The sequence below is a fragment of the Oncorhynchus mykiss genome, chromosome 14, assembly GCF_013265735.2.
Source record: "Oncorhynchus mykiss isolate Arlee chromosome 14, USDA_OmykA_1.1, whole genome shotgun sequence".
Taxonomy (NCBI): domain Eukaryota; kingdom Metazoa; phylum Chordata; class Actinopteri; order Salmoniformes; family Salmonidae; genus Oncorhynchus; species Oncorhynchus mykiss.
Genome location: NC_048578.1, coordinates 10,884,774 through 10,899,474, shown reverse-complemented (window position 1 = coordinate 10,899,474; position 14,701 = coordinate 10,884,774).

The window sequence follows — 14,701 nt, the reverse complement described above, 5'->3', positions numbered from 1 at the left end:
GTTACAGCAGCAAAGGGGGGACCGACTCCATATTAATGCCCATGATTAAAAGATGTTCCAAAACATATGGCATCAGTATGTTAGCCTTAGCTGAGGGCTTAGTGGTCAGATCAGAGTTAACAACGTGATGTTGTTGCGGGATATGGAGGAGAGGGGAGTGATGTATGTGGGAGGAGTGTGTGGGTTACAGGGGAGGAACAGAGTGGTACAAGTCCCATGGCATTTCCTGTTGGCACTGAGACACAGAAATGACCTGAGTGAAATGGGATCAGACTGTACTGTGCCCGCACAGTGGGCACGGGGAAGGATGGCACTATGTTGTGTGTGGGTGGGCGTGTATGGGCATTTGTATGTGCGAGGGTGTTTGTTTGTGTATGAGTAATAAAACTGTGAGTGTGTGTGTGTGTGTGAGTGTATGCAGACGTGGGGAGGAGTGTTTGGGGTGGCAGTAGGGAGCGGAACAGTGAGCCTCTCTTTGCCACTTCCACTAAGTTTTGAGCTTGTTTCCCTGGGCAAGCCTTCCACCGCGGGCGGGCCAGGTGTGGGGGTGGGAGTCAATGGGACAGTAATGGGTTGTTCCACGGAATGTGTCCCTTTCACGTCCCATTTCAATTCTAAGTAGAAACTGTGCACCAATATTTTATATTTTGTTACTTTGACAAAGTCATTTCTGAAGATGTGATTAAAGACACTATGGATACACACACAAATATGTACAAAGTAAAAAAAACAAGAACATATCCCTGATTTTAAGATCAACCCTGTTACGTGAACTGAACTCTCATTTGAATAGGATGAAACTATTCCTTTATAATTAATTTTTCGAAACAAACATCTAATAGTCAAATCATAGTGTAAAACCAGGTGAGCTGGTTCTTCTCTTTTAGGCCATTTTCTGGTGTTTTGTGGTGTAAAACTGAATGGGTTGAGCATAACACATCATCCCTGTTACCCATAGATAGACAGGCTATACATGTTTTCACTATTTAAATGTTTTTGTGAATCTTGCATTCAACTGCCAATCTCTGTTGCACACAACAAGCTTCCATCCCCCCTCTCATGGGGGGATTCAATGGTCACCCCTGTTATGGTTAATTCTGTTACTTTTTTTGGCACTCTAGTCATTTGTTTTACCTGTTGAAATAGGTAAATGTGTTTTTTATTAAGTTGAACATGGGCTCTTTATTAAAATTAGGTGAAATAAATGTTCATTTAAAAAAAAATCTTACTTCATTTTGTGAAAAAACCCGAATACAATCACTAGCGCAGAGAAAACATCTAATGGAAGATATAGAGCACTCAATCTAAGGACATCTACAACATGACCGGCTTCTCCTAGAACTCACATAACCTGCTCTGTACCCAGGCTAAAGACAACCTGCTCTGTACCCAGGCTAAAGACATAACCTGCTCTGTACCCAGGCTAAAGACATAACCTGCTCTGTACCCAGGCTAAAGACAACCTGCTCTGTACCCAGGCTAAAGACAACCTGCTCTGTACCCAGGCTAAATACAACCTGCTCTGTACCCAGGCTAAAGACAACCTGCTCTGTACCCAGGCTAAAGACATAACCTGCTCTGTACCCAGGCTAAAGACAACCTGCTCTGTACCCAGGCTAAAGACAACCTGCTCTGTACCCAGGCTAAAGACAACCTGCTCTGTACCCAAGCTAAAGACATAACCTGCTCTGTACCGAGGCTAAAGACAACCTGCTCTGTACCCAGGCTAAAGACATAACCTGCTCTGTACCCAGGCTAAAGACATAACCTGCTCTGTACCCAGGCTAAAGACATAACCTGCTCTGTACCCAGGCTAAAGACAACCTGCTCTGTACCCAGGCTAAAGACAACCTGCTCTGTACCCAGGCTAAAGACATAACCTGCTCTGTACCCAGGCTAAAGACAACCTGCTCTGTACCCAGGCTAAAGACATAACCTGCTCTGTACCCAGGCTAAAGACATAACCTGCTCTGTACCCAGGCTAAAGACAACCTGCTCTGTACCCAGGCTAAAGACAAAACCTGCTCTGTAACCAGGCTAAAGACATAACCTGCTCTGTGCCCAGGCTAAAGACATAACCTGCTCTATTCCCAGGCTAAAGACATATCCTACTTTGTACCCAGGCTAAAGACATAACCTGCTCTGTACCCAGGCTAAAGACATAACCTGCTCTGCACCCAGGCTAAAGACATAACCTGCTCTGTACCCAGGCTAAAGACATAACCTGCTCTGCACCCAGGCTAAAGACATAACCTGCTCTATTCCCAGGCTAAAGACATAACCTGCTCTGTACCCATGCTAAAGACATAACCTGCTCTGTACCCAGGCTAAAGACATAACCTGCTCTGTACCCAGGCTAAAGACATAACCTGCTCTGTACCGAGGCTAAAGACATAACCTGCTCTGTTCCCAGGCTAACAACATAACCTGCTCTGTACCCAGGCTAAAGACATAACCTGCTCTGTTCCCAGGCTAACAACATAACCTGCTCTGTACCCAGGCTAAAGACATATCCTAGTTTGTATCCAGGCTAAAGACATAACCTGCTCTGTACCCAGGCTAAAGACATAACCTGCTCTGTACCCAGGCTAAAGACATAACCTGCTCTGTACCCAGGCTAAAGACATAACCTGCTCTGTACCGAGGCTAAAGACATAACCTGCTCTGTTCCCAGGCTAACAACATAACCTGCTCTGTACCCAGGCTAAATACATATCCTACTTTGTATCCAGGCTAAAGACATTACCTGCTCTGTACCGAGGCTAAAGACATAACCTGCTCTGTTCCCAGGCTAAAGACATAACCTGCTCAGTACCCAGGATAAAGACATAACCTGCTCTGTACACATGCTAAAGACATAACCTGCTCTGTACCCAGGATAAAGACATAAACTGCTCTATTCCCAGGCTAAAGACATAACCTGCTCTATTCCCAGGCTAAAGACATAACCTGCTCTGTACCCAGGCTAAAGACATAACCTGCTCTGTACCCAGGCTAAAGACAACCTGCTCTGTACCCAGGCTAAAGACATAACCTGCTCTGTACCCAGGCTAAAGACATAACCTGCTCTGTACCCAGGCTAAAGACAACCTGCTCTGTACCCAGGCTAAAGACAAAACCTGCTCTGTAACCAGGCTAAAGACATAACCTGCTCTGTGCCCAGGCTAAAGACATAACCTGCTCTATTCCCAGGCTAAAGACATATCCTACTTTGTACCCAGGCTAAAGACATAACCTGCTCTGTACCCAGGCTAAAGACATAACCTGCTCTGCACCCAGGCTAAAGACATAACCTGCTCTGTACCCAGGCTAAAGACATAACCTGCTCTGCACCCAGGCTAAAGACATAACCTGCTCTATTCCCAGGCTAAAGACATAACCTGCTCTGTACCCATGCTAAAGACATAACCTGCTCTGTACCCAGGCTAAAGACATAACCTGCTCTGTACCCAGGCTAAAGACATAACCTGCTCTGTACCGAGGCTAAAGACATAACCTGCTCTGTTCCCAGGCTAACAACATAACCTGCTCTGTACCCAGGCTAAAGACATAACCTGCTCTGTTCCCAGGCTAACAACATAACCTGCTCTGTACCCAGGCTAAAGACATATCCTAGTTTGTATCCAGGCTAAAGACATAACCTGCTCTGTACCCAGGCTAAAGACATAACCTGCTCTGTACCCAGGCTAAAGACATAACCTGCTCTGTACCCAGGCTAAAGACATAACCTGCTCTGTACCGAGGCTAAAGACATAACCTGCTCTGTTCCCAGGCTAACAACATAACCTGCTCTGTACCCAGGCTAAATACATATCCTACTTTGTATCCAGGCTAAAGACATTACCTGCTCTGTACCGAGGCTAAAGACATAACCTGCTCTGTTCCCAGGCTAAAGACATAACCTGCTCAGTACCCAGGATAAAGACATAACCTGCTCTGTACACATGCTAAAGACATAACCTGCTCTGTACCCAGGATAAAGACATAAACTGCTCTATTCCCAGGCTAAAGACATAACCTGCTCTATTCCCAGGCTAAAGACAGAAACTGCTCTATTCCCATGCTAAAGACAACCTGCTCTGTACCCATGCTAAATACATAACCTGCTCTATTCCCAGGCTAAAGACATAACCTGCTCTGTACCCAGGCTAAAGACATAAACTGCTCTGTATCCAGCCTAAAGACATAACCTGCTATATTCCCAGGCTAAAGACATAACCTGCTCTGTACCCAGGCTAAAGACATAACCTGCTCTATTCCCAGGCTAAAGACATAACCTGCTCTATTCCCAGGCTAAAGACATAAACTGCTCTGTACCCATGCTAAAGACATATCCTGCTCTGTACCCAGGCTAAAGACATAACCTGCTCTGTACCCAGGCTAAAGACATAACCTGCTCTGTACCCAGGCTAAAGACATAACCTGCTCTATACCCATGCTAAAGACATAACCTGCTCTATTCCCAGGCTAAAGACATATCCTGCTCTGTACCCATGCTAAAGACATATCCTGCTCTGTACCCATTCTAAAGACATAACCTGCTCTATTCCCAGGCTAAAGACATATCCTGCTCTGTACCCATGCTAAAGACATATCCTGCTCTGTACCCATTCTAAAGACATAACCTGCTCTATTCCCAGGCTAAAGACATAACCTGCTCTGTACCCATGCTAAAGACATAAACTGCTCTGTACCCAGGCTAAAGACATAAACTGCTCTGTACCCAGGCTAAAGACATAACCTGCTCTGTACCTAGGCTAAAGACATAACCTGCTCTATTCCCAGGCTAAAGACATAACCTGCACTGTACCTAGGCTAAAGACATAACCTGCTCTATTTACAGGCTAAAGACATAACCTGCTCTATTCCCAGGCTAAATACATAACCTGCTCTGTACCTAGGCTAAAGACATAACCTGCTCTATTTACAGGCTAAAGACATAACCTGCTCTATTCCCAGGCTAAAGACATAACCTGCTCTATTCCCAGGCTAAAGACATAACCTGCTCTGTACCCAGGCTAAAGACATAACCTGCTTGATACCCAGGCTAAAGACATAACCTGCTCTGTACTTCGGCTAAAAACATAACCTGCTCTGTACTTCGGCTAAAGACATAACCTGCTCTGTACCCAGGCTAAAGACATAACCTGCTCTGTACCGAGGCTAAAGACATAACCTGCTCTGTTCCCAGGCTAACAACATAACCTGCTCTGTACCCAGGCTAAATACATATCCTACTTTGTATCCAGGCTAAAGACATTACCTGCTCTGTACCGAGGCTAAAGACATAACCTGCTCTGTTCCCAGGCTAAAGACATAACCTGCTCAGTACCCAGGATAAAGACATAACCTGCTCTGTACACATGCTAAAGACATAACCTGCTCTGTACCCAGGATAAAGACATAAACTGCTCTATTCCCATGCTAAAGACAACCTGCTCTATTCCCAGGCTAAAGACATAACCTGCTCTTTACCCAGGCTAAAGACATAAACTGCTCTGTATCCAGGCTAAAGACATAACCTGCTATATTCCCAGGCTAAAGACATAACCTGCTCTGTACCCAGGCTAAAGACATAACCTGCTCTATTCCCAGGCTAAAGACATAACCTGCTCTATTCCCAGGCTAAAGACATAAACTGCTCTGTACCCATGCTAAAGACATATCCTGCTCTGTACCCAGGCTAAAGACATAACCTGCTCTGTACCCAGGCTAAAGACATAACCTGCTCTATTCCCAGGCTAAAGACATAACCTGCTCTGTACCCATGCTAAAGACATAAACTGCTCTGTACCCAGGCTAAAGACATAAACTGCTCTGTACCCAGGCTAAAGACATAACCTGCTCTTTACCCAGGCTAAAGACATAAACTGCTCTGTATCCAGGCTAAAGACATAACCTGCTATATTCCCAGGCTAAAGACATAACCTGCTCTGTACCCAGGCTAAAGACATAACCTGCTCTATTCCCAGGCTAAAGACATAACCTGCTCTATACCCATGCTAAAGACATAACCTGCTCTATTCCCAGGCTAAAGACATATCCTGCTCTGTACCCATGCTAAAGACATATCCTGCTCTGTACCCATTCTAAAGACATAACCTGCTCTATTCCCAGGCTAAAGACATAACCTGCTCTGTACCCATGCTAAAGACATAAACTGCTCTGTACCCAGGCTAAAGACATAAACTGCTCTGTACCCAGGCTAAAGACATAACCTGCTCTGTACCTAGGCTAAAGACATAACCTGCTCTATTCCCAGGCTAAAGACATAACCTGCACTGTACCTAGGCTAAAGACATAACCTGCTCTATTTACAGGCTAAAGACATAACCTGCTCTATTCCCAGGCTAAATACATAACCTGCTCTGTACCTAGGCTAAAGACATAACCTGCTCTATTTACAGGCTAAAGACATAACCTGCTCTATTCCCAGGCTAAAGACATAACCTGCTCTATTCCCAGGCTAAAGACATAACCTGCTTGATACCCAGGCTAAAGACATAACCTGCTCTGTACTTCGGCTAAAAACATAACCTGCTCTGTACTTCGGCTAAAGACATAACCTGCTCTGTACTTCGGCTAAAGACATAACCTGCTCTATTCCCAGGCTAAAGACATAACCTGCTCTATTCCCAGGCTAAAGACATAAACTGCTCTGTACCCATGCCAAAGACATAAACTGCTCTATTCCCAGGATAAAGACATAAACTGCTCTATTCCCAGGCTAAAGACATAAACTGCTCTGTACCCAGGCTAAAGACATAAACTGCTCTATTCCCAGGCTAAAGACATATCCAGCTGTGTACCCAGGCTAAAGACATAACCTGCTCTGTACCCAGGCTAAAGACATAACCTGCTCTATTCCCAGGCTAAATACATATCCTGCTCTGTACCCATGCTAAAGACATATCCTGCTCTGTACCCAGGCTAAAGACATAACCTGCTCTATTCCCAGGCTAAAGACATAACCTGCTCTATTCCCAGGCTAAAGACATAAACTGCTCTGTACCCATGCTAAAGACATAAACTGCTCTATTCCCAGGCTAAAGACATAAACTGCTCTATTCCCAGGCTAAAGACATAAACTGCTCTGTACCCAGGCTAAAGACATAAACTGCTCTATTCCCAGGCTAAAGACATATCCAGCTGTGTACCCAGGCTAAAGACATAACCTGCTCTGTACCCAGGCTAAAGACATAACCTGCTCTATTCCCAGGCTAAATACATATCCTGCTCTGTACCCATGCTAAAGACATATCCTGCTCTGTACCCAGGCTAAAGACATAACCTGCTCTATTCCCAGGCTAAAGACATAACCTCCTCTGTACCCAGACTAAAGACATAACCTGCTCTATTCCCAGGCTAAAGACATAACCTGCTCTATTCCCAGGCTAAAGACATAACCTGCTCTGTACTTCGGCTAAAAACATAAGCTGCTCTGTACCCAGGCTAAAGACATAACCTGCTCTATTTCTAGGCTAAAGACATAACCTGCTCTATTCCCAGGCTAAAGACATAACCTGCTCTATACCTAGGCTAAAGACATAACTTGCTCTATTGCCAGGCTAAAGACATAACCTGCTCTATTCCCAGCCTAAAGACATAACTTGCTCTGTATCCAGGCTAAAGACATAGCCTGCTCTGTACCCAGGCTAAATACATAACCTGCTCTATTCCCAGGCTAAAGACATAACCTGCTCTGTACCTAGGCTAAAGACATATCTTGCTCTATTGCCAGGCTAACGACATAACCTGCTCTGTACCCAGGCTAAAGACATAACCTGCTCTGTACCCAGGCTAAAGACATAACCTGCTCTGTACCCAGGCTAAAGACATAACCTCCTCTATTCCCAGGCTAAAGACATAACCTGCTCTGTACCCAGGCTAAAGACATAACCTGCTTGATACCCAGGCTAAAGACATAACCTGCTCTGTACTTCGGCTAAAAACATAACCTGCTCTGTACTTCGGCTAAAGACATAACCTGCTCTGTACCCAGGCTAAAGACATAACCTGCTCTGTACCGAGGCTAAAGACATAACCTGCTCTGTTCCCAGGCTAACAACATAACCTGCTCTGTACCCAGGCTAAATACATATCCTACTTTGTATCCAGGCTAAAGACATTACCTGCTCTGTACCGAGGCTAAAGACATAACCTGCTCTGTTCCCAGGCTAAAGACATAACCTGCTCAGTACCCAGGATAAAGACATAACCTGCTCTGTACACATGCTAAAGACATAACCTGCTCTGTACCCAGGATAAAGACATAAACTGCTCTATTCCCATGCTAAAGACAACCTGCTCTATTCCCAGGCTAAAGACATAACCTGCTCTTTACCCAGGCTAAAGACATAAACTGCTCTGTATCCAGGCTAAAGACATAACCTGCTATATTCCCAGGCTAAAGACATAACCTGCTCTGTACCCAGGCTAAAGACATAACCTGCTCTATTCCCAGGCTAAAGACATAACCTGCTCTATTCCCAGGCTAAAGACATAAACTGCTCTGTACCCATGCTAAAGACATATCCTGCTCTGTACCCAGGCTAAAGACATAACCTGCTCTGTACCCAGGCTAAAGACATAACCTGCTCTATTCCCAGGCTAAAGACATAACCTGCTCTGTACCCATGCTAAAGACATAAACTGCTCTGTACCCAGGCTAAAGACATAAACTGCTCTGTACCCAGGCTAAAGACATAACCTGCTCTTTACCCAGGCTAAAGACATAAACTGCTCTGTATCCAGGCTAAAGACATAACCTGCTATATTCCCAGGCTAAAGACATAACCTGCTCTGTACCCAGGCTAAAGACATAACCTGCTCTATTCCCAGGCTAAAGACATAACCTGCTCTATACCCATGCTAAAGACATAACCTGCTCTATTCCCAGGCTAAAGACATATCCTGCTCTGTACCCATGCTAAAGACATATCCTGCTCTGTACCCATTCTAAAGACATAACCTGCTCTATTCCCAGGCTAAAGACATAACCTGCTCTGTACCCATGCTAAAGACATAAACTGCTCTGTACCCAGGCTAAAGACATAAACTGCTCTGTACCCAGGCTAAAGACATAACCTGCTCTGTACCTAGGCTAAAGACATAACCTGCTCTATTCCCAGGCTAAAGACATAACCTGCACTGTACCTAGGCTAAAGACATAACCTGCTCTATTTACAGGCTAAAGACATAACCTGCTCTATTCCCAGGCTAAATACATAACCTGCTCTGTACCTAGGCTAAAGACATAACCTGCTCTATTTACAGGCTAAAGACATAACCTGCTCTATTCCCAGGCTAAAGACATAACCTGCTCTATTCCCAGGCTAAAGACATAACCTGCTTGATACCCAGGCTAAAGACATAACCTGCTCTGTACTTCGGCTAAAAACATAACCTGCTCTGTACTTCGGCTAAAGACATAACCTGCTCTGTACTTCGGCTAAAGACATAACCTGCTCTATTCCCAGGCTAAAGACATAACCTGCTCTATTCCCAGGCTAAAGACATAAACTGCTCTGTACCCATGCCAAAGACATAAACTGCTCTATTCCCAGGCTAAAGACATAAACTGCTCTATTCCCAGGCTAAAGACATAAACTGCTCTGTACCCAGGCTAAAGACATAAACTGCTCTATTCCCAGGCTAAAGACATATCCAGCTGTGTACCCAGGCTAAAGACATAACCTGCTCTGTACCCAGGCTAAAGACATAACCTGCTCTATTCCCAGGCTAAATACATATCCTGCTCTGTACCCATGCTAAAGACATATCCTGCTCTGTACCCAGGCTAAAGACATAACCTGCTCTATTCCCAGGCTAAAGACATAACCTGCTCTATTCCCAGGCTAAAGACATAAACTGCTCTGTACCCATGCTAAAGACATAAACTGCTCTATTCCCAGGCTAAAGACATAAACTGCTCTATTCCCAGGCTAAAGACATAAACTGCTCTGTACCCAGGCTAAAGACATAAACTGCTCTATTCCCAGGCTAAAGACATATCCAGCTGTGTACCCAGGCTAAAGACATAACCTGCTCTGTACCCAGGCTAAAGACATAACCTGCTCTATTCCCAGGCTAAATACATATCCTGCTCTGTACCCATGCTAAAGACATATCCTGCTCTGTACCCAGGCTAAAGACATAACCTGCTCTATTCCCAGGCTAAAGACATAACCTCCTCTGTACCCAGACTAAAGACATAACCTGCTCTATTCCCAGGCTAAAGACATAACCTGCTCTATTCCCAGGCTAAAGACATAACCTGCTCTGTACTTCGGCTAAAAACATAAGCTGCTCTGTACCCAGGCTAAAGACATAACCTGCTCTATTTCTAGGCTAAAGACATAACCTGCTCTATTCCCAGGCTAAAGACATAACCTGCTCTATACCTAGGCTAAAGACATAACTTGCTCTATTGCCAGGCTAAAGACATAACCTGCTCTATTCCCAGCCTAAAGACATAACTTGCTCTGTATCCAGGCTAAAGACATAGCCTGCTCTGTACCCAGGCTAAATACATAACCTGCTCTATTCCCAGGCTAAAGACATAACCTGCTCTGTACCTAGGCTAAAGACATATCTTGCTCTATTGCCAGGCTAACGACATAACCTGCTCTGTACCCAGGCTAAAGACATAACCTGCTCTGTACCCAGGCTAAAGACATAACCTGCTCTGTACCCAGGCTAAAGACATAACCTCCTCTGTACCCAGACTAAAGACATAACCTGCTCTGTACCAAGGCTAAAGACATAACCTGCTCTATTTCTAGGCTAAAGACATAACCTGCTCTATTCCCAGGCTAAATACATAACCTGCTCTGTTGCCAGGCTAAAGACATAACCTGCTCTATTCCCAGCCTAAAGACATAACCTGCTCTGTACCCAGGCTAAAGATATAACCTGCTCTGTACCCAGGCTAAATACATAACCTGCTCTATTCCCAGGCTAAAGACATAACCTGCTCTGTACCTAGGCTAAAGACATATCTTGCTCTATTGCCAGGCTAACGACATAACCTGCTCTGTACCCAGGCTAAAGACATAACCTGCTCTGTACCCAGGCTAAAGACATAACCTGCTCTGTACCCAGGCTAAAGACATAACCTGCTTTATTCCCAGGCTAAAGACATAACCTGCTCTGTACCCAGGCTAAAGACATAACCTGCTCTGTACCCAGGCTAAAGACATAACCTGCTCTGTACCCAGGCTAAAGACATAACCTGCTCTGTACCCAGGCTAAAGACATAACCTGCTCTGTACCCAGGCTAAAGACATAACCTGCTCTGTACCCAGGCTAAAGACATAACCTGCTCTGTACTCAGGCTAAAGACATAACCTGCTCTGTACCCAGGCTAAAGACATTACCTGCTCTGTACCCAGGCTAAAGACATAACCTGCTCTGTACTCAGGCTAAAGACATAACCTGCTCTGTACCCAGGCTAAAGACGTAACCTGCTCTGTACCCAGGCTAAAGACGTAACCTGCTCTGTACCCAGGCTAAAGACGTAACCTGCTCTGTACCCAGGCTAAAGACGTAACCTGCTCTGTACCCAGGCTAAAGACGTAACCTGCTCTGTACCCAGGCTAAAGACGTAACCTGCTCTGTACCCAGGCTAAAGACGTAACCTGCTCTGTACCCAGGCTAAAGACATAACCTGCTCTGTACCCAGGCTAAAGACATAAACTCCAACTAAGCATAATTGATAAGATACCATCTTCTGTGCACAAACCCTGAAAAGTAAAATAGAACAAAGCCTTTCAGCTTCATTGGATATTGCAACTTATTTCACTCTCTTACTCTCTTTAACCACTATGGTTGTGGATATTTTTATCAATAGGGGAGGAAGGGAAGGTAATGTCATTGCCCTCAGCCCCCGCCCTATCGTTGAAATGAGTCCATTAATAAAAATCAGGAGAGTGCTATGGAATCTGTGAGTGTCATAAATAATAGTGGCTACATATGACAACACAAACAAACAACTCTGAATGAGTAGGGGGGTGGGACAGGAAATGATCATTCTATTTTGGGGTCTCTATGGCCCTGTATATATAGAGAGAGTACTCCTATATAGATACCCAAAATGATAACAATCACGAATAGTTATCTAAAAATAGCAACCAGGTAAGTAAATTAAAACCAAATCAAAAGATGCTTAATGAATTTGAATCCGGATGAATTGAATGGTCATTATCTTCTTAAGTAGATGTGCCTTCATCTGTATTCAAACTTCATTAAGGTAGGCAGCCATGAATGGATCTGTGAGGTCAAATAGAAAAACCTGCTCTAAGATAGACCGGTTGGTGAGAGGTAATTGCACTATTCGTTTGTAGAGAATTGAATTGACCTCTAGATACCACATAGCCTAGGGCTTACAAATGACATTAACAACAAGTAATCTCCCTAATTTGTAACCCATTAGCTCATCACCTTTATCCAATTAGTGATTTAATTGCTGTATATGTTAATTACACAAGGTCAGTGTAATATCCTGAACACACGTTGAATATCTCAATGAAGTTAATGGACCAATGCATTAAGAGGCCATGTGCACAGCTGTCCAGTGTACGGGATTGGAACCAGCTAGATGGAGAAAAATACCAGAGAATAACATACAGAACATACTAAAATTCTACAGTACACCAGTGAATTTGAGATTCATACAGTTATGTGACTAGGGACCTCTGAGTGGATGTTAGGTTTTATTCACACACCTTTCTGCACCTCTCGTGTTTTCTCGCTGGTTTGAGAAAAGGTTTTCATAACTTTTCTCCCTTTCCCTCACAAGGTCAGACATTAAACGTTGCAAATACTTCCAACCTTCATAGTGGTCTCTTTGAATAATAACCCATTCCATATCTACCCCACCTTCCATTTCTTTACTCCGTGCGTAAACGTGGTTACTAAGATACGACAACGAGTTGCTATGGACACGTGGGCGTATGGAGGCAAAAGGGCTTGAGCTGAAAGAATATTCCGCTATACAGGAATACATAACAGAAAACAAAAACGGTTATGAAAGATATGTAATTGAAAGGAAGCTGAAGTGTATTTTGACGAGTGCAAACGTTCAGTTGATACCTTAAACAAATCGCTGGCTTGGATATCCATATAGTCCCCCTGAACATTTCACCATGGATTTGGAGACCCTGTTAAAAATGTCACTTAAAAGAGAATGCAACTTTTTTTTTGTCATTTGCACTTTGCCTAGACAAATCAGTAGTCTATCAATAGGGATGAGAGGCGCACCTCTCTAGAATGAACGAATGCCAGTCTCCCACGCACCAACTGGACACCCCTTAGTTCTGCCAAACGATTCTGATACCCTTTGACAGTGTTGTAAATGTCCATATTGGCTGTTGTACAAACACAACACAAACATCCTTACCGTGATCAATGGCCAATTTAGTATCCACCTCTAAAGTGGTTATTTCTCAGGTTTCATCACTTCCACCATAATATCAGTTATAAAACACAATGGCAATGATGAGCAGGTTGTAGAGAGAGAAGGGTGCTGATGGATAGAACGAGTTAAAAGGTAAGTCATCATTACAAGATGCCTATATGCAACGTTAAGCTTATAGGAGAGTATGTGGGCACTGTGTTTTTGTCAACAGGGAGGGAGGGGGGGGGGGGGGGGGGGGGGGGGTGAAAAGTAATTGACTCAGTCCATTCATGCATCTGGTCAGGGCACCGAGAGAGAGAGATGAAAATACAGAATGTTCTGTGTGAATGAATAAGTGTATGAGTGAACTGGACAAATAGAAAGGTGGTTATCACTGCACCTCGAGTAAAATTATGACAAATTCAAAAAGAAGATCTTCATTCTAAAGCCAAAATGAAGTGCACTTTAGTATCTCTCTTCCTTCCTCACTCTCTCTTTTCCCCTGTCTGTACTGTGCCTCTCTGACTACACACTCTCGCTCTTCCATTAACAATTCTGCAACATTTCGACAACACCAACACCATTTTTGCTGATTCTCATTGTTGATTACATGTCTTTGCCTGACTTTTTTATATTTACAGAAAATGGAAGACAAAACATTCAGGAATTTTTCATTGGTTTCCCCTTTTTGGCCCTCTCCTCCCAACTCTCTCACTATTTAGTGAACATCAGATTTCTTGTCAATAAGCAAATACACAATCATCTCTGGTCCACTGCATGTCTGCCCATTCCTAACCTTTTGTCCAAAATAAGTGCAAGATAGAGAGAAAGACTGACAGAGGGTGAATGAAAAAAAACAACTGCTGCTAGGAGGTCTCTGATGATGTCACACATCTACATCACATCACCATAGCAACCCAGCATCAGCACCAACTTACTAAAAAAGGAGAGAGACAGAGAGGATGAGAATGTCTGTGGCATAGAAATATAATTATTTTATTTCTATGGACTGTGGTGGTATGTAACAGTGTGATGGTTTTACATAATATATACATATGCATTTCATATTACATATTATAATACAATGTGGATTGCACAAATTCAATTAAATCACAATACAGGTGAACATTTTCTCTCATTAATGTCAGTGCTCATCACAATGCTAACAATCATATTGATGGTCTTTCTAGAATATAATAATGTTGACAAATCATTCTGATACTCATATTTACCATGAAATGTATCCAGAAAGTATTAGTTATAAGACCCTTTATGATGGTGGAAGAACAAAGAATGGAAAATAAC